At 40.8% G+C, this 24,872-nt stretch overlaps 1 pseudogene; it reads left to right on the forward strand.

Annotated features, from left to right (window-relative positions):
- The first annotated feature begins 583 nt into the window (after window positions 1-583).
- Window positions 584-24,872, forward strand: part of LOC114258106 (mitogen-activated protein kinase kinase kinase NPK1-like) — a 45,220-nt pseudogene continuing 20,931 nt past the window's right edge.

The raw sequence follows: 24,872 nt of genomic DNA on the forward strand, positions 1-24,872 counted from the left end.
TCATTTAAATTTTTTTTTTCCAATTTTGCACATCAATGTTCCATCATCAAACTCCTTCATAGACACAAAATTTTCAATTTTGCACAAAAAATAATTCAATTTTTTCAATTTTTTGCAAAAAAAAAAAAAAAATTTGCACATAAATTTTTTTTTTTAGTTTTTTCAATTTGAAAGTTGATGTTTGAAAGTTTTAAAAAATCAAAATAAATGTCAAATCATCATATTACTTTATACATAAATGATGAAAAATTATATTTTAGTGAGAGAATTAACTAGATGAAATATCATAAATATCCTTTGGTGTTTTTGATATATTTTAATATTAAAAAAATTATATTTTATAAATATTTTTAAACTATATTATTTCAATATATATATATATATATAATGACATAATACCCACACACACAAAAAAAATAAATAGATAAAAAATACACAAATACACAATACACGACATGGGCAAAATAATCTTTTTTAACCTAATCCTCACAAGCTGCTTCTATTGCTAACCTTATTCTCTCCACCTGGATCCCTCTGTTGCAAGATCAGATCAAGTTTAACTGTGATGCTAGTTTCTCTAAGGATGGTTCCAGCTCCTCTATCACGGTGGTCTTGCAGGACTGGAAAGGTAGATTGATTGCTGATTCTACCTCTACTATTCCATCTTCTTCTGTCTCTCAAAGTGAAGCTCGAGCAGTCCGCCTGGCTTGTTTGCTGGCATCCTCTCTTGGCCTTGTTAATCTTCAGGTAGAGAGCGACAACAAGTCTGTGATTGAGCTAAGTGCAACTGAACTTGTTCCACCTTGGGAGAGTGTGGCAATTTTCCATGACATTCATGCTTCTCGCTCAAGACATGGGCTAGACTTTCGCTGGATTCCAAGGACTGCTAACAGAGTGGTACATTGGTTAGCTTCTTGTAGTCTGAAGGGTTCACTCCCTCTTGATTGGGTTGGCAACCCACCTGCTAAGTTTAAGGCTCTTCTTGTTTTTGATTTCCCGTTGTAGCTGTTTTTGCCATTTCCTAGTTCAAATATAAAAAAAAAAAAAAAAAAAAAAAAAAACCTAATCCTCTCACTAGTTTTGAAAGCCAATCCTTAGAGGCCTCTGTTAATCCTTCCATCCAAAGTCTAGCAACGGACTATAAATCTCCTTCCTTATTTTGTAAACAAACCCCACCCATGTCTATTCTTGTCCAATCCCCTCCTCTATTGTCCAAAACAAACAGGCCTAAGGACTCTTTAAATTGGGCTTGTTAGTCACTCCAATGACCTACTTATTATAATAGCTATTTCAGTAAAATTTTATAAAGTTAGTTACATTTAAAGAGTTTTGAAATACCGTTTAAAGTGATTTGTGTGTATATATAAGTAAAATAAAGAGCAACGTTGGAATACATAAACAAATAATATACTTTTTATATGTAACTAGTGAAAAAATGTAGAGTATGATTAAAATTATTTTAATACTACAAACTCATAAATTTTACTCACAAAACATCCCAAAACATTAATATATAATTTAAATTCATTTTAAACATAGACTTTATAATACATGGTGTCAATTTCCACGACACCTCCATTATTGACACAACTATGAAAATGGACGTTTGGTAGAGGTGTAAATCTGATTTGGCCCGGCCCATGTCGGAGCTCGTAGGCTCCCACCAAAATTCGAGTTGGGGGCCTAGGCCTAGTCCTAAGCCTAGTGGTATTTGGGCCTCGGACGGGTCAGTGGGTCGGGCCTTGGGCTAGCCTGATGGGTCTAGGCCTGGCCTCGGGCTTAGGCAAGCCTGACCATTTTTTTTTTTTTTTAAATTTTTTCTATTAAAATTTTGTTATTTTCCACTAAAAAAGACACTAGGCCTCGGGCGAGCCGAGCCTTTAATGGGCCATAAGCGGGCCGATGGGCAGGGCCAGGCTTCAAAATGATGGCCCAAACCCAGGGGCTCGGGTTGGGCTTAGGCCTAAACAGGTCGGGCCCAACCCAAGCCGCAGACGGGCTTCGGGCCATTCACGAATCGCGGGTCATTTTTACACTCCTAACGTCTGGTCCTAGACTTAATCCTTATCTATATTGTTCTTTGTTCCCAAGTGAAATGAAAAAAAGAAGGTGATATGAACATCGAAGAATTGCAACTAAGTGGAAAATTGAAAATAATTATACAAAAAATCTTCTGGTGCACCACAAATTAACATAATAAAATATTCAAAATTTTGTAAGGATTCATTTGGGAAGTGGGTTGGCTTTTTGGCTATTTTAGTCTGAGGCTAAAAATTCTCGTTTGAAAGGACTTTTTGACTTTTTTGACTTTTTTTGAGAGAAAAAATGTAATGATTATGGATTGAATGTGATGTTTTGTTTTATTGGGCTAAAAAACCTAATGCGTTTTTTTGGTTAAAATAGCCCCAAACCCAGCCCAAACCCTTCTTCCCAAACGAAGCCTAAGTAATATTGCAAAAATTTGTGATTTGTGGTTTGATGTTGCAAAGTGCTGAGTTATTAATTAAAATATATTTATGGTATTATTAAAAATTATTAATTAATTTAATAATTTAGAAAAATGATTCATTTACTGAATTTGAGTTTACTCGAATCACCTAAATTTGTGCATGCCGATCGACTATCCAGACGATTGGTGCAATCCTTGTCAACCGTGACTGTCACCCTTATTATCGGATGACTAGCTAGACGACCGGTCGGATGACTAGCCAAATGACTGGCATGCACAAATTCAAGCAAGTCAAAATTTTGTGAATGTAGCATTGCTAGATAATTTATTAATAAAAAAAGTCATTTCATTTGATATGAAATTATAAATTTCAAGAGGCAAAATATAACTTTTAAAATTACAAAAAATAATTATATTTTAAACAAATTTAAAAGAGTATATTTGTAATTTGTCCTTCAAATAACAAATATCCAACAAATATTGTGCCAAGTCATAGGATATAAAAATGTAGCATTAAAATAATTTTGACCTATTTTAAGAAGTAAGTTAAAAGTCAATATTTTGATTTTTTAAATTTTTTTAAAAGAATATATAAAAAATAAAGAAATAATATAATTTTTAACTCATTTATCAAAATAGACCTTTGTCAAAGTTTTGGTGGTTTGGTTTGTTTCTTACACGTGAATCACTTCACTAACTGCCAAAATCCGAGGGACACGCAAGCAAATTGAAAGTGGAGTGACCCCCCTGATGTACCCGTTCACCAGGGTCCATAATTGTTGGAATTACATAATTATTGATGGCATAAGAGTGACCGTGACAATAATTTCTCACATTATTATTATTATTATTATTTATTATTATTATTATTTTTTGTGGTTAGGCATTGCTTACAGTGTTTGGAATTTTTTTTATGGTTGAGTGTCGGAGTTAATTTATGAGTATTTTGACTTTTTTTTTGGTATAGATCGGATAAGTATGGAGCAAAATTTATGAGTTTGGTCTTAAGAAATTATTAACACTTAATAGAAGTAAAATTCGAGACTTAAAAGTACATCTTAGGCTTTAAACGACACCTATTAGACTAACTACTTAACCTTTATAGTGTTTGTGATTTGTTTATAGGGAAATAACATGTTAGAGGTAACATGTAAAAATTATTACAATTTCATGAAAAAATTTATAAAATTATTTTTTAATATTATAAATTTTTTCATTAATATGTTATTATTTATCTACATCCCACTTAAATGATATTTTTCCTTTGTTTATTTGGTGATTGTTTTTAGTTTATTTTTATTTTTAGTAATTTTTTTGAAAAAAAAAATTAAAAAATTTTAACCGCCTAGATTCAGTTTGATGAAATTGAAAAATTACAATAGTGTCTGATAGAGTTTTCTAAATATGATTTGAGAATAGAGTTGTATTTTGAGTTTGTGAATTTTAGAATTATGATTTGAGTGTGAAAAATTTATTTGGTCATAAATTTTGTTGAGAAGATTGGCTCCATCATTCGCAAATCGAGAATCGGACTCTTCTCGAAGCCTCTTGCCCCTGCACTTCCACCGATTGCCAAGTCTGATGCGATCAAAGTCAAGAAAGACGACGCACCGATTGCCAAGTCTACTGCGATCAAAGTCAAGAAAGATGACGTCCCAACGATCCGGTGGAGGAAAGATGAATTGATCGGTTGCGGCGCATTTGGAAGGGTTTATATGGGACTCAATATCAATTCTGGAGCTCTTCTAGCCATCAAGCAGGTTAATTTTTAATTTTTTTTTTTTTGAAATTTGTTTGGTTTTGATTTTGTTACTTTCTAATTTTTTAATATCTATGCAATGCAGGTTTCAATTGCAGGCAACAGTGCTGCAAAAGAGAAAACACGGGTTTTGTATTTCATAAATTAAAATTTTATTTGTTAGTTAAGTAGATTTCATGTCTTTATTTCTGCTCCTTCTTTTGTTTTAAATCAGATGAATGATGATGCTAGAGGGGTTTTATACCCCAGAACCTTGACTACTTTATTCTATTAGTTCACTGTTTTACCAAGAAAAAAAAAAAAGGAAAAAAAGAAGAAGAAGAAGTTATGAAAAATATACGAATTCAATGTATAAATGGTTTAATACAATGTGTTTGTTAATTTTATAATATTTATACAACTAGACAATTTTCTCCCATGATTTTTTTATTTTATTTTATTTTACATTATGAACCAACATGTATTTTCTTTGTACAATCACTCAAGAAACTCTGAAATTGTGTTTGGATAGAATTTGTAAAAATAAAAATAATAATAATAAAAAAAAGAATGGAAAAGTGAACGAAACAGGCTTTTATTTCATGCACAAATCTATTTAATTTTTTTATATATATAAATTCAAAATTCTATGATAATTGTTTTTGTACAAATCTAAAATTCAATAGTCAAACTGATTTTATTCGAATAGTTTCTTTGGCTCCAAGCAATTTGGGTGGATATAGAATACTCATTTGTGCATAATCAACATCAATGAGTATAATATGAATTCTAAAGAATCAAAATATTTTGATGGAGATATGAAGTTGTTTGGTAATTTTTAATTTTTAAAGGAATTTCTAACAAGATAGGATTGTAAAGTAGTTAATAGATATTTTTAAGCTAATAATTTTAATATTATTTTAAATTTTGGCCAAAAGTCATGATTAAATTGTAACAAATAATTCAATTAGATTTTTTGAATTACTTAAAAAAGCCCAAGTTTATTTCTAGTAATAGTATAAATCCGGTATTAGATCTATTTTTAGTGTGTAATGTGACTTCAAACCAATAGATGTATTTTTTAAATTATTCGTGGCATATAGATAAAGGAGCAAATGAACTAAATAATAGATTTTTTAATTAATTACAAATTAAGAAAATTAACAAATTAATTTGAATTTTTGATGCTTCCAAAACTCATCGATTAAATTTTTAAAAAAATAAACAAAAATTTATTGATTTTAGGAGAGTCCAATGCATACATATAATTGAACAAAACTCACAACTTGTTTAACAACCAGCAAATAAATGTTTAAATTTAAAGATAAACACAAATAAAATATTATTTTTTTAATATTATTAAGTTTGTATTCAATTTTGCACATTAATTCAAGTCCTCCTAGTTTTTTCATCTCCTTCTTCTTTTTACCCTTAACTTTAGCTTCTTATGATGATGATTATAAAAAGATATTCATTACTCTCAGTCACCATAGTGCCATACCCTCAACTTTAGCTTCTTATGATGATGATTACAAAAAGATATTCACCACTCTCAGTCACAACAGTGCCATTACTTTTTTGTTTGTCCAAAATATTTGAAAAGGAAAAACACTATGAAAATGGAGAAATGATTGAATAATTTTTAAGAAGTGATTCAATATTAAAAATAAAAATAAAAATATGAAGCACACAATTGAAAAATGTCCGAGAAAAAAAAAAGCAAATGAAAATAAAACCTTTAGAATTGTAGTGATATACCCATGTCTTTATAGGTAAATTGTAGATAAACAAGTTTTGAGCGAGTGTTTGTTTAGAAAGATGTAGAGAAGTAGTCATGTTGTTGTAACAAAGAAGAGAGCATGTAATCAAGAGTTGTGAGTGTTTTTTTTTCCTTCATCATCTTTAATTTCATTTTGGTGAGAATAGTACAACTATTTATGGAGACTGGAACACGAACATAAGAGAAGTTTTTTTTAGATTTTTTATAGAAAAGAAATAAGGATAACTATGTAGGATTTTTATCTCTCTTTTTTTTAATTTTATTTTTAATTTGCTTCTTTTTATCTCTTGGTTTTTTTGTGTTTTTATTTTTTTTTAGATTTTTGTAGAAGAGAGATGAGGATAACTGTATTGGATTTCTATTCTTTTATTTGAATTGTGGGAAATAAAGATATTATGTGATTTTTTTTTATTATTTTACTTTTATTTTTTTATATAGGGAGAGGGAGTGAGAAGATTTGAAAAGTGAAAAGGGAGCTAGAGGGGGGTTCCATGTATTTTTTTTTTCTTTTTAAAATTATGAGAATTTAGGAATGAATTTTTGAATTTTTTTGAGATAACACTGCATTTGCTTATATATATAGTATAGATCGCGTTTGTAGTACTAAGTGCCTGTAGACACCCCATTTTTGACCGATCTTAAGACTCAGGCGTCACCGATTGAGTGCTTGGTGATGTTGCATATTGTGCTCGTTCTGAGGTTTCAAAGTTTCGACTGCGAGCTTTGCCTCCGGACTTTGGGGCTCTTGCGTGCTTTGCCTCGGTTCGCGAACCAGGCTCGATTTTCTCTGTTTCTCTTCCAGAAGGGAGAGAAAGGTCTCATAGATCATCTCTCAGTGGCCGTAGGCTACGTTTCGTGGTCGTAGGCCATTTTGCCCGTTTGGAGTCCGGTTTCTAATTTTTCGGAGCCGTTGGCCGTGTGCCTCGGTTCGGGACCGCTTAACCATCTCCGTTTGCTCCGGTGTTTGGCATGCATCTCATTTACTCCCTTTTGAAGGACACTGCAGTCTGAAAAACCAACTTCGTGGTCGAACACCACTTTCGGTGCCTAACAGTCAGTTTTCGGGGCCTCGGGCTGCGCGTTTCGGCCCCCGAACCTCCATTTTGCATCGGTTTCAGTTCATTTTTGACAGGGACCTCTGTTTCATTGTTAGGAAGGTCGTAGAAGGGTGGGAGGCCAGTAATTGTTCTGACAACCAGTTTTATTCCTCCATCGCCCTCCGTCACCCGTTTTTCTCACTTGAAAGCCAATGTTGACCACCCTAAGGCCACTTTTTCCAGCCCTAAACCACATATTTGTGTTGTACACACCTGGGAGGCCACCAATATCACATGGCCGGCCAGTAATTGTGTTTGACCCTTTTGAACCCCTCCAAAAAGTGGGCTTTTCTCTCTCCTGGTTTACTTTCTCCAGTTTTTGACTACATGGTTGTGTTGTGCACACATGGGAGGCCACCAATCTGGGGTGGCCGGCCACTAATACTGCTTGAACCTTTTGACCTTTGGCCGACCGGCCATGGGGAGGGCCGGCCGGCCACCTGCAACTTAAATACCAGGCCGGCCTTGCTCCCCTCCTCTGGTACATTACAAATCTGTATTTTGTTTCCCCCTAGATTGTGTATCCGGGGGGTTGCACTTTTGGAGGGAAATTTGAAATCCATTTCCCCCATTTTTTCACACACTCTTGCCTATATATCCAGGCCCTCCAGCTCCCTTTTGAAAGGTGAGAAAGTTTGGTTTAAGCCTCCTACATTGTATCTCCCTCTCTCTACACTCCAACTCTCAAAACCTCTCAAATCCTACATCCATTCTACTCCATCTCCAAGCCAACCAATCCACACTCCATTCCAGCAGCTTCAAGGCCATTTCCAGAGGTCAAGGGCTCCCAAACTTGGTCCAAGAGTTGTTGAAGCATTGGTCTTCAAGGGTAAATCTTCTATCCCTCTCTTTGACCCTACTTTTGCTCAATATATTAGCTCCTCTTGCTTGCATATTTGGGCTCCGACCCTAACTGAAAATAGAATTATTTTGAGCTTCTTTTCATGTTTGTTTAAGGGCCTCTCCCTGTTTAAGGCTTCCTTTTTACACTTGCTTCTTTACCTCTCTTGTATGCCTCTTTCTTGCATAGTATTTTAGGCCTATTTGTAAACTATTTTGAGCTTGGTTATAAACTTTAAAGTATCTTATTTTGAGCCCTTCTTCAACATTGTTGAAGGGCTCTTCACTGTTTGAGGCTTCCTTTTGTCACTTGCCTCTTTATCCCTCTTTTGGCCTTATTTTTGCATTTTTTGTTAGCCCATTGTGCTTGTATTTTTGGGCTCTGTTCCAAACTATAAATAGACTTATTTTGACCCTCTCTTCATGTTTTATCAAGGGACTTTTGCTTTTTGAAGCTCCCTTTTTGCTCTTTGTGTTTAAACCTCTTTTTAGGCCATATTTTGCATAGTATTTTAAGCTTGCATGTGCACTGTTTTGGATTTGGTCACTAACTGTAAAATACCATGTTTTGGGCCCCTCTTCAACTTTTGTTAAAGGGCCCTCCTCTGTTTGAGGCCAGCAACCATCACTTGCTTCTTTGTCTCCCTTTTAGCCCATTTCTTGCACAATAGTTTAGCCATACTTGTGTTTGTTTTCGTGGCTTGTTGTAAACTGTAAAGTGATTCATTTTGAGCCCCTCTTCAACTTTTTTGAAGGGTTATTGGCCATTTAGGGCCAGAAGATGCTACTTGCTTCATTATCTCTCTTACGGGGCCATTTTTGCATGCTAACTTAGCCCTATTTGTGTTCACTTTTTGGCCTTGCTTAAAACTGGAAATATGCATGTTTTGGGACTGCCTTGCTTCTGTATTCATACTTCATGATCAAATAATACATGTTTTGTATAGCTATAGGCCAATGCATATGCCTAGTTTTGTGTTTCGAGTTCATTCCATGCATCGGGTGCCATGTTTCCATGTTTTGGGGCTGTTTTGCATCATATTTCAGCACCGAAATTTGCATACCATGTGTCATGCCTTGCCATGCCTTGTTAGTGTTGCATGTTATGCCTTGGGTTCAGTCCTCGGTTTGCGTGCATGTGTGCACGTATCTCGAGTGTCTCATTTTCATCCAATGGCTACTGATTTGAGTGTGGATGAGGTCCACTCATATTGGTGTAAGTCCATTGTGCATTGTGTATGCCATTTCATTTCATAGCATTGCGTATGCTAGGTTGTATGTTAGAGCATTGTGTATGCCATGTTACCTCGTGCATCGTGTATGCCATTTCATAGCATTGTACATGCTAGGTTGTATATTAGTTGCATTCATGCATGTCATGCATATTGTATTGTGTTTGGGATAGGAGTTAGCCCGAGCACGGGAAACGAGGGACGTTTCGTACTTCGAGTGACGGAACGTGTCTTAATTCCCAGTCACCGACACTCCGGATTATCCATGATGGAGTTTAGGTTTTGTTGTGTTTATATGTGCATTCATTTCATATTGAGTCGTGCAATTCGACTCCTCGGCCATCATGCATCGATATGCGTGATTAGTGGCACGAGGACCGAGGACTACACTCCCTGAAGAGTAGTCATGCATACATATGTGAAAATACGTTGCCATGCCTCTTTGTTGCTCTCTGTTGCAGCAAATCAGAAGTCGACAGCCTTCTGGAGCTTGGCACGCATTCCAAGAACAATTGCAAACAGAGACAAACCGGGGCATCGCGAGGGATTCTCCGCACAAGGCAACCCGAGCATGCATCATTCATCATCCGGAGCAGATTTGAGGCAGTCCCTGGCTTGCATGCCAATTTATTGCTTTCCTAATTTAATTTGTTAATTAATTAGGGTTTTGTACATATTTGTACTGTAATTATTCATTTGGGACTGTATATTATTTATTCGGATCCTCTGCGCGAGGGCAATGTTGTAATAAGTGTGCGTGTGTGTGATGTATGTCTTCCAACCCCACGTCTTTCTCCCTTTTATTTACCCGCTTATGATGGTTAGATTAGGGCATGTTTCAATTAGCATACAGTATGATAGCATGTTTGCATTCATTCATCTGTTTTGCATGCACCGGGCTCGACGCATCATACTAACTGCATTGTATTTTCAATTCCAAGTTGAATACATGTTAGTTGTAGCATTTCATATGCCATGTTTAGAATAGCCGAGCCTGCTATAGTTGCATTTTTGCATGTGTTGCATTAGGCATTTTCGTATAATTAGGATCATGCATGGATTTCTAATTACCTCCTGTTTTGGCTTGGAGTACTCGGTAAGTTTTTATGCTTTAGCATCCATGCATGTGTGTGAGTGACTGCCATGATAGCATACTTATCATGAGGCTATTTGCTTATGTGATATAACTACCTGAATGCTTGTGGGTGAAGGTTGGGTTATTTGAATTGGAACAATTCATCAAATGTGTGTTTTAAGTCCACTAGATAGTGACAAAATCATGTTTTTCTAAGCCCACCCGAGGGTGGCAAATCCACGTCTTAGCCTACTTGCGGGTAGCACCATCAAACCACTTTAAAAAAATAAACATGAAATGTTTTGTTCCAAATCAGATGATCCAGTCTATACTTGTATGCTGTGCGCATCACATAGTAAATCTAGGCTAATAACCGGAATAAGAACACATAATGTTTTCAAAAATAGATATCATGGTTAGTAGAGGCCGATCTTTGATCGGGCGAGCGGGGGTGCTCACGAAGTGACCTTCCCCAATCGTACCCAAGTTCCCGAGCTGAGGTAACTTTGGTGATGACGGACACGTGGCCTTAGGCAAACGAGTCAGGGTTTCCTAAATTTTCCCAAAATAAAACATTTAGGTGGTGACTCTGTATCTGGCAAAGCAGTCCATGTTTGGCACTTCTTTCAAAATCTGTTTTCTCAAAACGATTTGTCGGATTTGGACTCTTTGGTTCAGATTAAGAACCGTGACAATTTGAGTCCGAACTGTAGTGAGCCCAAATGAACAGAGCGAGACTCACCCTCCCGGGGCGTTCGGGGACGTCTACAGTTTCTGGCAACTCTGCTGGGGAATTAGAGAACTTGACTCGAACTCATGATATCTGGTTTTGACTACACTTATGTGTTTCTTTGCATTGCATTTGCATTGGTGCACCTAGGACACCGTGTTTGCCATCTACTATTCCTGAACGGTTTGCCGGAGGCTTGTCTTGTCAAGACATGACCATAAGGCTGACCGGTTGTGGGCTCTGCCAGTATGGGAACACAAACCCCGGTTTTACCGGGGCACCCTTTTGACCATTCGACCTAGTGCATATTCGGAATCCATAGTGACCATTCCAAGTTAGGACAGGTTGCTTACCCGATTTAGGTTGTTTGAAACCGCTGCGTGCGTAGTGAAACCCTAGCACCTGACAAAATAGGACAGGGAAACCCTCCCCCAAAATAGGGGTGTTTTGGCTCTCAATTATCCGTTATGTGCTGTTAGAGTGCATCTCTATAGGAATTCATGTATCAGTCTACATGTTTGGACATCAGGCTTGCGGGCACCAGTTTAGTAGTTTGGGCATCAGGCCTGCGGGCACCAATTCAGTATTTTGGGATTCAGTTTACCAAAGGGTAACAGTTTACAGGCCGAATTTTGGGGCAGAATTCAATAGAGGGCACAGTCATCCTGTTATGCTCATATCTGTTTTGGTGAAATTAGGCTGAGATGCTGCATGTTTTCTCTTTTGCTAGATAGTCCTAGAACTATAGCTTCAGAAGGCTTCGATATCCCCCGAGTACATTGGACTAGTGCTAATAGACTTTGTTAGGTTAGAAATTCAATTCAAGGGCAACCAGTGTTCTTTCGCTGAGGCAAGGCAAAGAAAAGCCAGTCAGGGCTCACCGGTTCATCTGATCCGTCAGTCGCCAGTCACATCACCTTTGTTCAGACTCAGCAGACCGTGATGGCACAGGGTTCAGAAGAATTTGTGGCCGTGATAGCAGCGCTAGATCAGGGAACTGCCATGCAGGTTGAGACCAGTATTGAAACGCAGCGCCCATCTGGGGCGTCTGCTTCACATCCAGCTTTGGGAACCCCCAGCCGAACTTTGACCCACTTCCACCAGCCGAAGATTTGCAGGGTCCATATCCTCAAGAAGGGTTAGCTCAAGCCCGAATTTTCAAACCCCTGGTGCAGCCTAATGAGAGACTTTATCCCCTTGATGCTAATGACCTCGATCAGACCGCAGTGAAAATTGCAAACCTTGAGAAGCAGTTCAAAAAGGCACAGGGCCTTAACTCCATTCCCGACATTGAGGATGGGTACACCGAGTCTGCCGTACGGCTCCCAGACAGATTCAAAATGCCATATATTAACCGTTTCAACGGGTTTGGGGATCCAATGGTACATATCCGACTTTTCTTGGATGTCCTAAAGCCGATGGGTCTGACTAAGCCACAAAAACTCTCTCTGTATGGAAGAACCCTGTCGGGTGTAGCAGCCACTTGGTACGCTAAGTTGGAGGACAAAGTGAAGCAAAATTGGGAAGAATTAGCTGAGGCCTTTGTCGAACTGTAGACGTCCCCGAACGCCCTCGGGAGGAGGAACGAGCCCCCTCCCCCGGGTTCCGTTCGATATTGGGCTCACTACAGCTCAGGACTCTAAAATTGTCACGGTTCTAAGTCTGAACCAAAGAGTCCAAATCCAGCAAATCGTTTTGAGAAAACAGATTTTTTGAAAGAAGTGCCAAACATGGACTGCTTTTCCAGATACAGAGTCGCCACCTAAATGTTTTATTTTGGGGAAATTTAGAAAACCCTGACTCGTTTGCCTAAGGCCACGTGTCCGTCATCACCAAAGTTGCCTCGGCTCGGGAACTTGGGTACGATTGGGGAAGGTCACTTCGTGAGCACCCCCGCTCGCCCGATCAAAGATCGGCCTCTACTAACCATGATATCTAGGTTTGAAAATCTTATGCGTTCTTATTCCGGTTATTAGCCTAGATTTATTATGTGATGCGCACAGCATACAAGTATAGATTGGATCGCCTGAATTGGAACAAAACATTTCATGTTTGTTTGTTTGAAAATGGTTTGATGGTGCTACCCGCAAGTAGGCTAAGACGTGGATTTGCTACCCTCGGGTGGGCTTAGAAAAACATGATTTTGCCACTATCTAGTGGGCTTAAAACACACATTTGATGAATTGTTCCAATTCAAATAACCCAACCTTCACCCACAAGCATTCAGGCAGATATATCATATAAGCAATTAGCCTCATGGTAAGCATGCTATTCATGGCAGTCATTCACACGCATGCAAGGATGCTAAAGCATAAAACTTACCGAGTACTCCAAGCCAAAACAGAAGCTAATTAGAAATCCATGCATGATCCTAATTATGCGGAAATGCCTAATGCAACACATGTAAAAAATGCAACTATAGCAGGCTCGGCTATTCGGCTATTCTAAACATGGCATATGAAATGCTACAGCTAACATGTATTCAACTTGGAATTGAAAATACAATGCAGCTAGTATGATGCGCCGAGCCCGGTGCATGCAAAACAGATGAATGAATGCAAACATGCTATCATACTGTATGGTAATTGAAACATGCCCTAATCTAACCATCATAAGCGGGTAAATAAAAGGGAGAAAGACGTGGGATTGGAAGACATACATCACACACACGCACACTTATTACAACATTGCCCTCGTTCGGAGGGTCCGAATAAATAGTGCAGTCCAAATAATACAGTCCAAATATATACAAATTCCTAATTAATTTACAAATTAACTAAGAAAAATAATAAACTGGCATGCAAGCCAGGGACTGCCTTGACTCTTCTTTAGATGATGGATGATGCATGTCCGGGTCGCCTTTGTGCGGAAATCCACTGGGATGTCCCAATTAGCCTCTGTTTTACAATTATTCTTGGAAAGTGCGCCATGCTCCGGAAGGTTGCTAATTCTTGATTTGCTACAACAGAGAGCAGGAAAGGGGCATAACAATGTATTTTCACAAATGTATGCATGCCTCGATCCTCGTGCCACCAATCACGCATCTCGATGCATGATGGCCGAGGAGTCGAATTGTGCAACTCAATATAGAATGAATGCACACATAAACACAACAAAACCTAAACTCCATCATGGATAATCTGAAGTGTCGGTGACTGGGAATTGAGACACGTTCTGTCACTCGAAGTACGAAACGTCCCTCGTTTCCCGTGCTCGGGCTAACTCCTATCCCAAGCACAATGCAATATGCATGATATGCACGAAATGCAACTAAGATACAACCTAACATGCACCATGCTATGAAATGGCATACACGATGCACGAGATAACACGGCATACACAATGCGCTAACATAAACCTAGCATACACAACGCTATGGAATGAAATGGCATACACAATGCGATAATGGACTTACACTAACACAAGTGGACCTCAGCCACACTCACATAAGAGGCCATGAGATGAAAATAAGACAACTCGGAATGCGTGCACACATACACGCAAACCGAGGACCGAACCTAAGGCACCAGATGCCACTCTAACAAGACATGGCAAGGCATGAAACATGGTATGCAAACATGCAAATTTCAGCGCTAAAATATGACCCAAAACAGTCCCAAATCATGGAAACATGGCATCCGATGCATGGAATGGGACCCGAAATGTAAAACTAAGCATGCGCAATGGCCTATAGCTATACAAAACATGCACTATTTGATCATGAAATGTGAAGACAGATTCAAGGAAGCCCCAAAAAAAGCATGTTTACAGTTTTAAGCAAGGCCAAACAGTGAACACAAATAGGGCTAAAGCAATATGCAAAAACGGCCCTAAATGTGAGATAAAGAAGCAAGTCATGGCTTCCGGCTCTAAAAAGATGAGGGCCCTTCAACAATGTTGAAGAGGGACCCAAAATATGACCTTTTACAGTTTATAACCAGACCCAAAACAGTGCACAAGCATGCTCAAAATACTATGCAAAACAAGGCCAAAAAGAGAGCTATAACACAAAGTATAAAAAGGATGCCTCAAACAATGAAAGACCCTTAATGAAACATGAATAGGGGGTCAAAATAAGACTACTTACAGTTCGGACCAGAGCCCAAAAACAGAAGCACAAGAGGCTAACAAATCATGCAAAAATGGAGCCAAAAGAGAGATATAAAGGCAAGTGGCAAGTGGAAGCCTCCAACAGTGATGACCCCTTCAACAATGTTGAAGAAGGGCTCAAATTAAGCCACTTTACAGTTTATGACATGCCTCAAAACAATTTATACATAGGCCAAAAATACTACACAAGAAAATGGCAAAAAAGGGAGCTAGTGAAGCAAGTGCAACAAGGAGGCCTCAAACAGTGAGAGGCCCTTAAACAAACATGAAAAATACCTCAAAATAATGTTAGCTCCAGTTAGGGTCGGAGCCCAAAACAGCAAGAAAGTATGGCTAATGTATTGAACAAAATAAAGCACAAAAAAGGAGAATAGGGACTCACCCTTGAAGACCAATCTTTGACAGCCTCTTGGCTTGAGTTTGGTGGCTCCTTAGCTCTGGAAAACAGCTTCAAGTGGCTGCAATGGAGGTTGGAGGTATGGTGCTAGGTGGTGGTGTAGAAAGGGGTGTAGGAACTTAAAGGTTTGGAGGGTTGAAGTGTAGAGAGAGGGAGATACAATGCAAGGGGCTTAAGGCAAATTTTTGTAACCCTAAAACATGCAGCTGGAGGGCCTGTTATATAGGCAAAAAAGGGGGGAAAAAGGGGGGGAAAAATGGAGGGAAATGAAGCCAAGTTTCCCTTCAAAAGTTGGCCCCGCCGGATACAGAATCTGGGGGGAAAAGGAGAGTGTATCTGCACTGTACTTGATGCAAGGATTCTGGCCGGCCAGTTATCTAGGGTTTAGGTGGCCGGCCGGCTACCTCCCATGGCTGGTCGGCTAGGGGTCAAAAGGGTCAAGAAGCATTAGTGGCCGGCCACCCCAAAAAGAGAGCCTCTGATGTGTGCACAACACAACCAAGTGGTTAAAAACTGGAGACAATGAACCAGGAGAGAGAACAATCCAAATTTCAAAGGGGTTCAAAAGGTTCAAAAGCAATTACTGGCCGGCCACCAAATATTGGTGGCCTCCCAGATGTGTATATCACAAATATGGGGTTTAGGGTGCAAGAAAATGGCCCAAGGGTGGTCAATATTGGCTTTGAAGTGAGGAAAAACGGGCGACGGAGGGCGATGGAGGGATAAAACTGGTTGTCTGAACAATTGTTGGCCTCCCACCCTTCTACGACCTTCTTACCAATGAAACAGAGGTCTCTGCCAAAAACGAACCAAAACCAATGCAAAATGAAGGTTCGGGGGCCGAAACGCGCAACTCGAGGCCCCGAAAACTGACTATTAGGCACCGGGAGTGGTGTTCGACCACGAAGTCGGTTTCTCGGACCACAGTGTCCCTCAAAAGGGAGCAAATAAGACGTATGCCAAAAACCGGAGCAAACGGAGATGGTTAAGCGGTCCCGAACAGAGGCACACGACCAACGGCTCCGAAAAAATCGAAAACCGGACTCCAAATGGGCAAAATGGCCTACGACCACAAAACGTAGCCTACGGCCACTGAGAGATGATCTACGGGACCTCTCCCTCCCTTCAGGAAGAGAAAACATAGAAAACAAAGCTTGGTTCGTAAACCGAGGCAAAGCACAAAAGAGTCCGGAAGTCGGGAGGCAAGGCTTGCAGCTGAGACTCTGAAACCTCTGAACGAGCACGATATGCAACATCACCAAGCGCTCAATCGGTGATGTCTGAGTCTTAAGGTCGGTCAAAATAGGGTGTCTACAGTTGCCCCTCTTTGACAGAACTCAAAAGTCATAAGTGACGGGAGTGAATGTCAAAGCCCAAAGACGACCCATTTTTGACAAGGCCGAAGACTTAGACAAACAGGCAAGATAAACAGAGATGTGCCCGCAGGCATGCCCGCAAGCAGGGGGCAAGATGCAAAATGATATGCAGGAAGATTTTGATAATTGGACTTATACGCTACGCGAAGCCGGTTTGAAAATTGGACTTATACGCTACGCGAAGCCGGTTTGATAATTGGGCTTATACGCTACGCGAAGCCGGTTTGAAAATTGGACTTATACGCTACGCGAAGCCGGTTTGTAGATTGGACTTATACGCTACGCGAAGCCGGTATGAAAATTGGACTTATATGCTACGCGAAGCCGGTTTGATAATTGGACTTATACGCTACGCGAAGCCGGTTTGAAAATTGGACTTATACGCTACGCGAAGCCTGGTTTGATAATTGAGGATTCATGCAATGCACTGTAATGTAATATCTGAAATGCAATGTAATAGCTAAGAGGTAAAGGTACCTTACAGGGGCAATTGGCAATGACTTACCTCATGCTGCTGGGGATCTTTCGCTTCTTCTTGGTTGAACTGCAGGTACTACTTTTCTCCCTGACTATGGTCGCAGCTTTCCCTATTCTCCAACAGGGTGACAGACTAGGTTAGATCAGTATCCAAAATTGAGGCGCATACACATGCTATCTCAACCTATGGGGCTGCCATACAGATTTCAAGCTGAGGATATACCTCTGGGTATTTAAACCAGACTTTAGTCTCGGAAATCCCGAACCTTTGCGTTCTAGGCATAAGCCATTCGAACTCTAGTTTCCACCGTCTCAGTTGGTCTTTTAGGAACTCACCGCAAACACAGGCAGGTGGCTATACCAGACCACCAGAAGTCATTCGGGCACGACAAACACCAAAGGAATTACACCTTTAGAGGATTTAAGGTCTCCTAGACCGGAAAGTGCGCAAGACGGTGCGAATAAATGCAAGTGCGATGCGCAAAACAACGTGAATGATGATGCAGGATTTAAGGTCTCCTTAGACCGAAGGATTTAAGGTCTCCTAGACCAGGTGAGTGCACAAGACAGTGCGATACATGTAAGGTGCGCAAGATAGTGCGAGTATAAATTGCACCAAACAGTGCGATGCACAAAATAGCGCGGTAAAATGCATGCACAATGCAAGTAATGGTCACAGCGCAAAATAGTGCGATGAGATGCATGCACAATGCAAGACTTAGCACACAGCTTACAACATAGCATTTCATTCAGTTGGCACACAGCTCACACCATAACACTCTGTTTAATCTCGGCACACAGCTCTTTTGGGCAGACAGTAGATCTCGGGCACACAGCACATTCTTCAGGTACGCAGTTCATTTTTGGGCACACAGCTATTTCTTCGGGCACACAGCTCATTTCCGGGCACACAGCTCGTTTTTCGAGTACATAGCTCCTTCTTCGGGCACACAGCTCCTTTTCAGGCACACAGCTCATTTTCCGGGCACACAGCTCCTTTTCGGGCACACAGCTCCTTTTGAGGCACACAGCTTATTTTTCCGGCACACAACTCCTTCTTTGGGCACACAGCTCATTTTCCGGGCACACAGCTCCTTTTCAGGCACACAGCTCATTTTTCGGGCACATAGCTCCTTCTTTGGGCACACAGCTCATTTCCCGAGCACACAGCTCGTTTTCGGGCACACAGCTCATTTTCGGGCACACAGCTTTTTTTCGGGCACACAGCTCGTTCTTCGGGCACACAGCTCGTTTTTGGGCACACCGCTCATTTCTGGGCACACAGCTCATAACACTGCTCAATCTGAACACTTAGTCCATAACACAGCATTTGGTTTGCATTTTGAACACACAGCTCAAGCACTTGAATTTCTAAACACGCAGCTCAAACTTTTGGCGTGACAACGTAACCCACATTTTTGAAATCTGAACACACAGCTCGAACTTTTGTCGTGAACACGCAGCCCACATTTTCTTGAAATCTGAACACACAGCTCAAACTCTTGCGGTGAACACGCGGCCCATATTTTCTTGAAATCAGAACACACAGCTCAAACTTGTTGTCGTGAACACACAGCCCACAATTTCTTGAAATCACACAGCTCAAACTCTTGCGGTGAACTCGCGGCCCACATTTTCTTGAAATCTGAACACACAGCTCAAACTCTTGCGGTGAACACGCGGCTCACATTTTCTTGAAATCAGAACACACAGCTCAAACTTGTTGTCGTGAGCACACAGCCCACAGTTTCTTGAAATCTGAACACACAGCTCAAACTCTTGCGGTGAACACGCGGCCCACATTTTCTTGAAATCTGAACACACAGCTCAAACTTGTTGTCGTGAACACACAGCCCACAGTTTCTTGAAATCTGAACACACAGCTCAAACTCTTGCGGTGAACACGCAGCCCACATTTTCTTGAAATTTGAACACACAGCTCAAACTCTTGCGGTGAACACGCGGCCTACATTTTCTTGAAATCAGAACACACAACTCAAACTTGTTGTCGTGAGCACACAGCCCACAGTTTCTTGAAATCTGAACACACAGCTCAAACTCTTGTGGTGAACACGCGGCCCACATTTTCTTGAAATCTGAACACACAGCTCAAACTTGTTGTCGTGAACACACTGCCCACAGTTTTTTGAAAGTTGAACACGCAGCCCAAACTTTGAGGTGAACACACAGCACACACTAGTTGAGAGTTGAACACGCAGCCCAAACTGTTGAATTTCTGAATACGCAGCCCAAATTTTGAGGTGAACACACAGCACACACTAGTTGAGAGTTGAACACGCAGCTCACTGTCTTTGAAGTCTGAACACGCAGCCCGAATGTTGAGGTGAACACACAGCACACACTAGTTGAGAGTTGAACACGTAGCCCAAACTGTTGAATTTCTGAACACACAGCCCATTTTTTGAGGTGAACACACAGCACACACTAGTTGAGAGTTGAACACGCAGCCCAAACTGTTGAATTTCTGAACACGCAGCCCATTTTTTGATTGTGAACACGCGGCGCACACTTGTTGAAAGTCGAACACGCAGCCCAAACTTTTGAATTCCTGAACACGCAGCCCATTTTTTGATTGTGAACACGCGGCGCACACTTTGTTGAAAGTCGAACACGCAGCCCAAACTTTTGAGTTTCTGAACACGCAACCCATTTTTTGATTGTAAACACGCAGCACACATTTGTTGAAAGTTGAACACGCGGCTCAAACTTTTGAACTTCTGAACACGCAGCCCATTTTTTGATTGTGAACACGCAGCACACACTAGTTGAGAGTTGAACACGCAGCCCAAACTGTTGAATTTTTGAACACGCAGCCCATTTTTTGATTGTGAACACGCAGCACACATTCGTTGAAAGTTGAACACGCAGCTCAAACTTTTGAACTTCTGAACACGCAGCCCATTTTTGAAAGTTGAACACGCAGTCCGAACTCTTGATGGTGAACACACAGCCCACAGTTTTTAGAAGTCGAACACGCAGCTCATTCATTTCATTTGCACGCAGCTTATACATCACACTTTGAACACACAGCTCACACATTTTACTTGTGAACACGCAGCCCACACATTTCTCTTCTGAGCATGCAACTCATTTATTTCATTTGCACGCAGCTTATACTGAACACACAGTTCATACACTTCACTTCTGAACACACAACTCATTCACTTTAGTTTGAACACGCAGCTCACATATTTCAATTCTGAACGCGTAGCTCATTCATTTTCATTTGCACGCAACTCATTCTTAATTCTGAACACGCAGCTCATAAATTTTCACTTCTGAACTCACAGCTCATTCACTTCATGTTGAACACACAGCTCACATACTTCAATTCTGAACACACAGCTCATATACTTCAATTCTGAACACACAACTCATATACTTCAATTCTGAACACACTGCTCATATACTTTATGTTGAACACGCAGCTCACATACTTCAATTTTGAACACACAGCTCATATACTTTATATTGAACACACAGCTCACGTACTGCAATTCTGAACTCATAGCTCATATACTTCAATTTTTGAACACGCAGCTCATATACTTTATGTTGAACACGCAGCTCACATACTTCAATTCTGAACACACAGCTCATATACTTCAATTTTGAACACACAGCTCATATACTTTATGTTGAACACGCAGCTCACGTACTGCAATTCTGAACACACAGCTCATATACTTCAATTTTTGAACACGCAGCTCATAACATAACACTGCTCAATTTGAACACACGGCCCATAACTCAGTAGTCTTTTAATTTTGAACACACAGCTCGTTCTGAACCTATAGGATGCGATGACGGAACTTGCAAAAGTTGAAACAAACTCAGATGTCCGACATCTTCCTCTTTTCCTTTTGCTTTGAAGTTTGGAACCTATATAGCTTCAGATGGGTTCTGGCTTTACTGTTCCCACATGGCTCAGAACAAAATCTTGTTTTGCACAAATGTGGAGAACGACACGGCACTCTGAGCACAAGACAATTTTTTGAAATTAAGAAATGTGTTCTTAACTGGGCATTGAGCCTACGACTGAACACAGTGAAAAAGACTGAACAATGGAAAAGAAAAGGTAAACAACCTAAACGCATCGAGACACACTCGAAACGACTCAAAGCAAGAATCGAGACAAACAAAACAAAAGACACGACACACAGACGTGTTACAAAGACGAGAGACCTCTCAATACGCGAGGAGCCAGTTTCTTCAGGTATTGTTTCCCACCCTTTCTCATTTGTGATTCTCACATCACTCGGCCCTCAGGCTCTGTTTTTGCTGAAAAAGCCATTTTCCTCACTTTTTCTCTCAGTGCACATCTCTCTATTCTTTAATCTCTCATTTTTTATCCCTTCCCTGGGTGGTTGATGGATGAACAGGAAGTTGCGGGCTCACGCCCAACATAATCAGCTCGCGGCTATTTCCTTCGGTGACATCTGTCGATGCGCCGGATGAGGGAATGGAGCATCTCGATCCATTCCAATTCGTGCTTCGCACTCGGCTTAATACCTCGCTTCTTGGAGGATGAGAGAGCTTTCAACCCTTTGTTGTTAACTTCAGTTATCCCCTTTTCTGGCGGGTAGAGTGTCCTTTCTGGCAAGTAGAGTGCCCTTTTCTGGCAAGTATGTTGACAATGGGGAAAAGACAGAACACCTGACTTAACTTTGCCCTTAGTTCATTATTTTGACCATTTTTGGTTTTTGACGTTCTGTTAAAACAATTTTGACCAACATGAGAGTTAGATTAACATGCTTGTTCGATTTTCTGATTTAAAATCATGCAAGTCAGGTTATGAACACTGAAAATTTTCCTTTTTTGGGTCTAAGAAATGGTCCAGTTTTGAAAAATGGAGTACTTTTCGAGAAGATTAGTCAACCTCAGTAAAAATTCTCAAAAACTATTTTTGCAAATGACCACTACTCAACGAGCACGGAACCTACTCTTGAGATGCACGACTTCGGACCCATAGCAATGGAAAATTGCCCCTTGTTTGAAGGACACTGCATGGCAACAGAAAGTTGCCCCTTGTTTGAAATGATACTCCGGCGTTTTGAATGGCAACGGAAAGTTGCCCCTTGCTTGGATAGCACCGCAGCGCATTGTAGTCAGTCCTCAGAGCGACGAACACAACCAGACTCTCAGATACAGAGAAGACAAAGATGACCAAAACCATCGCATGGACACAATCGAATTTGGAAGTGTTTGTGGTTGGACTTCAGAATGAAGTTGCCTACGTATCCCAAACATGGGAATCAAGCCTTACGTAGTTCGGGGTTAAGGTACACTCGGGTATTTAACCTCCCCTTTTGCGCTCTAACTTTTGCCAAGGCCGCCCTTCCGGGTTTTCAGCCTTGCGAGCTTTGTTTTTCTTTTTTCTTTTTCTTAATTTTTCTTTCTTTTTCTGTTTTGATATATTTTTTTGAATTTTTCTTTTTCTTTTCTTTTTGCATTTTTTTGTCTCGCTCTAACTTTTGCCTGAGTCGCCCTTCTAGGTTTTCGGCCCAGCGAGCCTCTCAAGGGTAAAAGTGTAGCTTGGTCCATGTCAAATGGTTCTGAGATCTCGAATCCGTCTGAATCCAAGAGAATGGTTGTTGTTCGTTGATGATGTAGGAGTCTATCCAATGGGGGGGCTGAATTTGCCCCCTAGTGTTTGTAGATCGGAACTCAGTTTTTCTTCAGCAATACTTTCTTCTTTCTTCCCCTCTGGGATTTGGCATTCTTGCCGATTTTTGTTAGCTTGAGAAACATCCCAAATTTTTTTACTCTTCGAGCACATCTGACAGTTTTGCCCCTAGTTTGAGGGCTTTTGATCTAGCTTCGCAAGCTTCCTTTGAAAACACTTGATCTTCTTGATCTAACTTTTCTTGCCCCTAGTCCGAGAGCTGCTTCGAATTTGGCCACGCAGGCCTTACATTATGGTTGACCCTTGAACTTTCTGAGTCCGAGTTTGAGGTTTGAAAGCAAGGGGTCGAGTCTCGAGGCGGAGGGCGATCCTAGGTTGCACAGTCTCAAGAGCGATTCCACACAGGTCTTCGCAGGACCGCGCAAAACATTTTTTGAAATCTTTTAAGAAAGCGACTAGTCGCTTGCGCTGAAGACAATGTAGAACCAATCTGGATCAAGCCAGGATCATTCTCAGTACTCACATTAACAAACATGATCTCATTCATTAAGGGCTTAGCACGCCTCTCTTTCTCTCAGTTGATCAAATTTTTGCAAATCCCGAGGAATTCCTTCCTCTTTGTTTTCACCACAGTGTTAGAAAAAGTTTTAAAAACTTAGGTTGATGCAATGAGTTCAAGGCACAGAAAAGACACAGTTCTGGTCAAATGCTGCCATCTCAACCAGAACTTCTGGCACAACTGGCACACGACAGAAGCAAATACAAGAGCGTGAAAATTACCGTTGTTCCATTCAAATTTGTTGGTGTAACTGGCTCCAAGCGGGAACAGACTCAAAGCAAAATGAAAAGACAAACACAAAACAAAATGGTGATGCTCGAGGTAACACCCCCGAAATCACCCGACCTTTGTACAACAGGACTGACTTGATACAACAAGACAGACCCTTAACTAACTCAGTATGAGAAGATTGACTCAAAACAAAAGGACAGACTCAAAACAAAACTACAGAACTGACTCAACACCCAAGTCAGAAACTACAAAACTAGCATTCGTAAATGCTCAAAATAGTGCTTGCCATACGCCACATCCGAGGTAAACCGCGCGCCACCCGCAGGTGGTCCAACCCCTGATCACATACTTGCATTATCCTTAAAATCCACCAACCCAGTGGTGATAGACTTTGCCAAGCTTGGAGGGAGGATGACTTCATTGTCAATCAAATCTTGCACTTCGTGGCGAAGACGGAAGCAGTTGTCGGTGCTGTGACCGGTTTGTTGATGGTATGCACAGTACTGGGTACCATCATGCTTAGCTGGAAGGGGACTCGGGAGAGGCCGAGGCTCAAGGGTTTTGAGATGCTCTTTTTTGATGAGGATTTGAAGGGCCTTAGACAAAGGCATGTAAAGGGCATGGAAGACCCTGCGACCTCGGGGCGGATACTTCGAGGCTTGCTGACTTTTGCTGGACGCACTCGAAAAAGGGTCGGCAGGTGCTACCTTGGCTCTCTGATCTTTTCCAGGTGCAGGGCTAGGATTGGAAGGAACTGTTCTGGTACGACGGTCCCCATCTCGATTTTCCCTCTGGCTTAAACTGCTCTCGGCCTGAGTGGGGAAAGTGTCATCCACAGTTTTTACAGCAACAGCGAGCACCTGTTGTTTATTCAATCCTTCGGCTTTCAAAGCCTCAACAGCCCACAGGAGTTGTTCGTAGGGATCGGTGTCCAGCTTCATCTTGTTCTTACCACTCGCCTCGGCTTGGTAGAAGGTTTGAGTTGCTACATCAGAGCGGAGCCCCGTTGTTGTCGACATGCCATTGCCGGAACTTGGTATGGCTTCAGGTTGGCTAAGTTTGATTACAATTCATCCCAGTAGCGGGGGCTCCTCCGATATGAAGTTCCCGGCATACGATGTGGTTGGTGGCGGA

This window comes from Camellia sinensis, chromosome 3 (assembly GCF_055761805.1).
Source record: "Camellia sinensis isolate YWXY chromosome 3, ASM5576180v1, whole genome shotgun sequence".
In the NCBI taxonomy this organism is placed as follows: domain Eukaryota; kingdom Viridiplantae; phylum Streptophyta; class Magnoliopsida; order Ericales; family Theaceae; genus Camellia; species Camellia sinensis.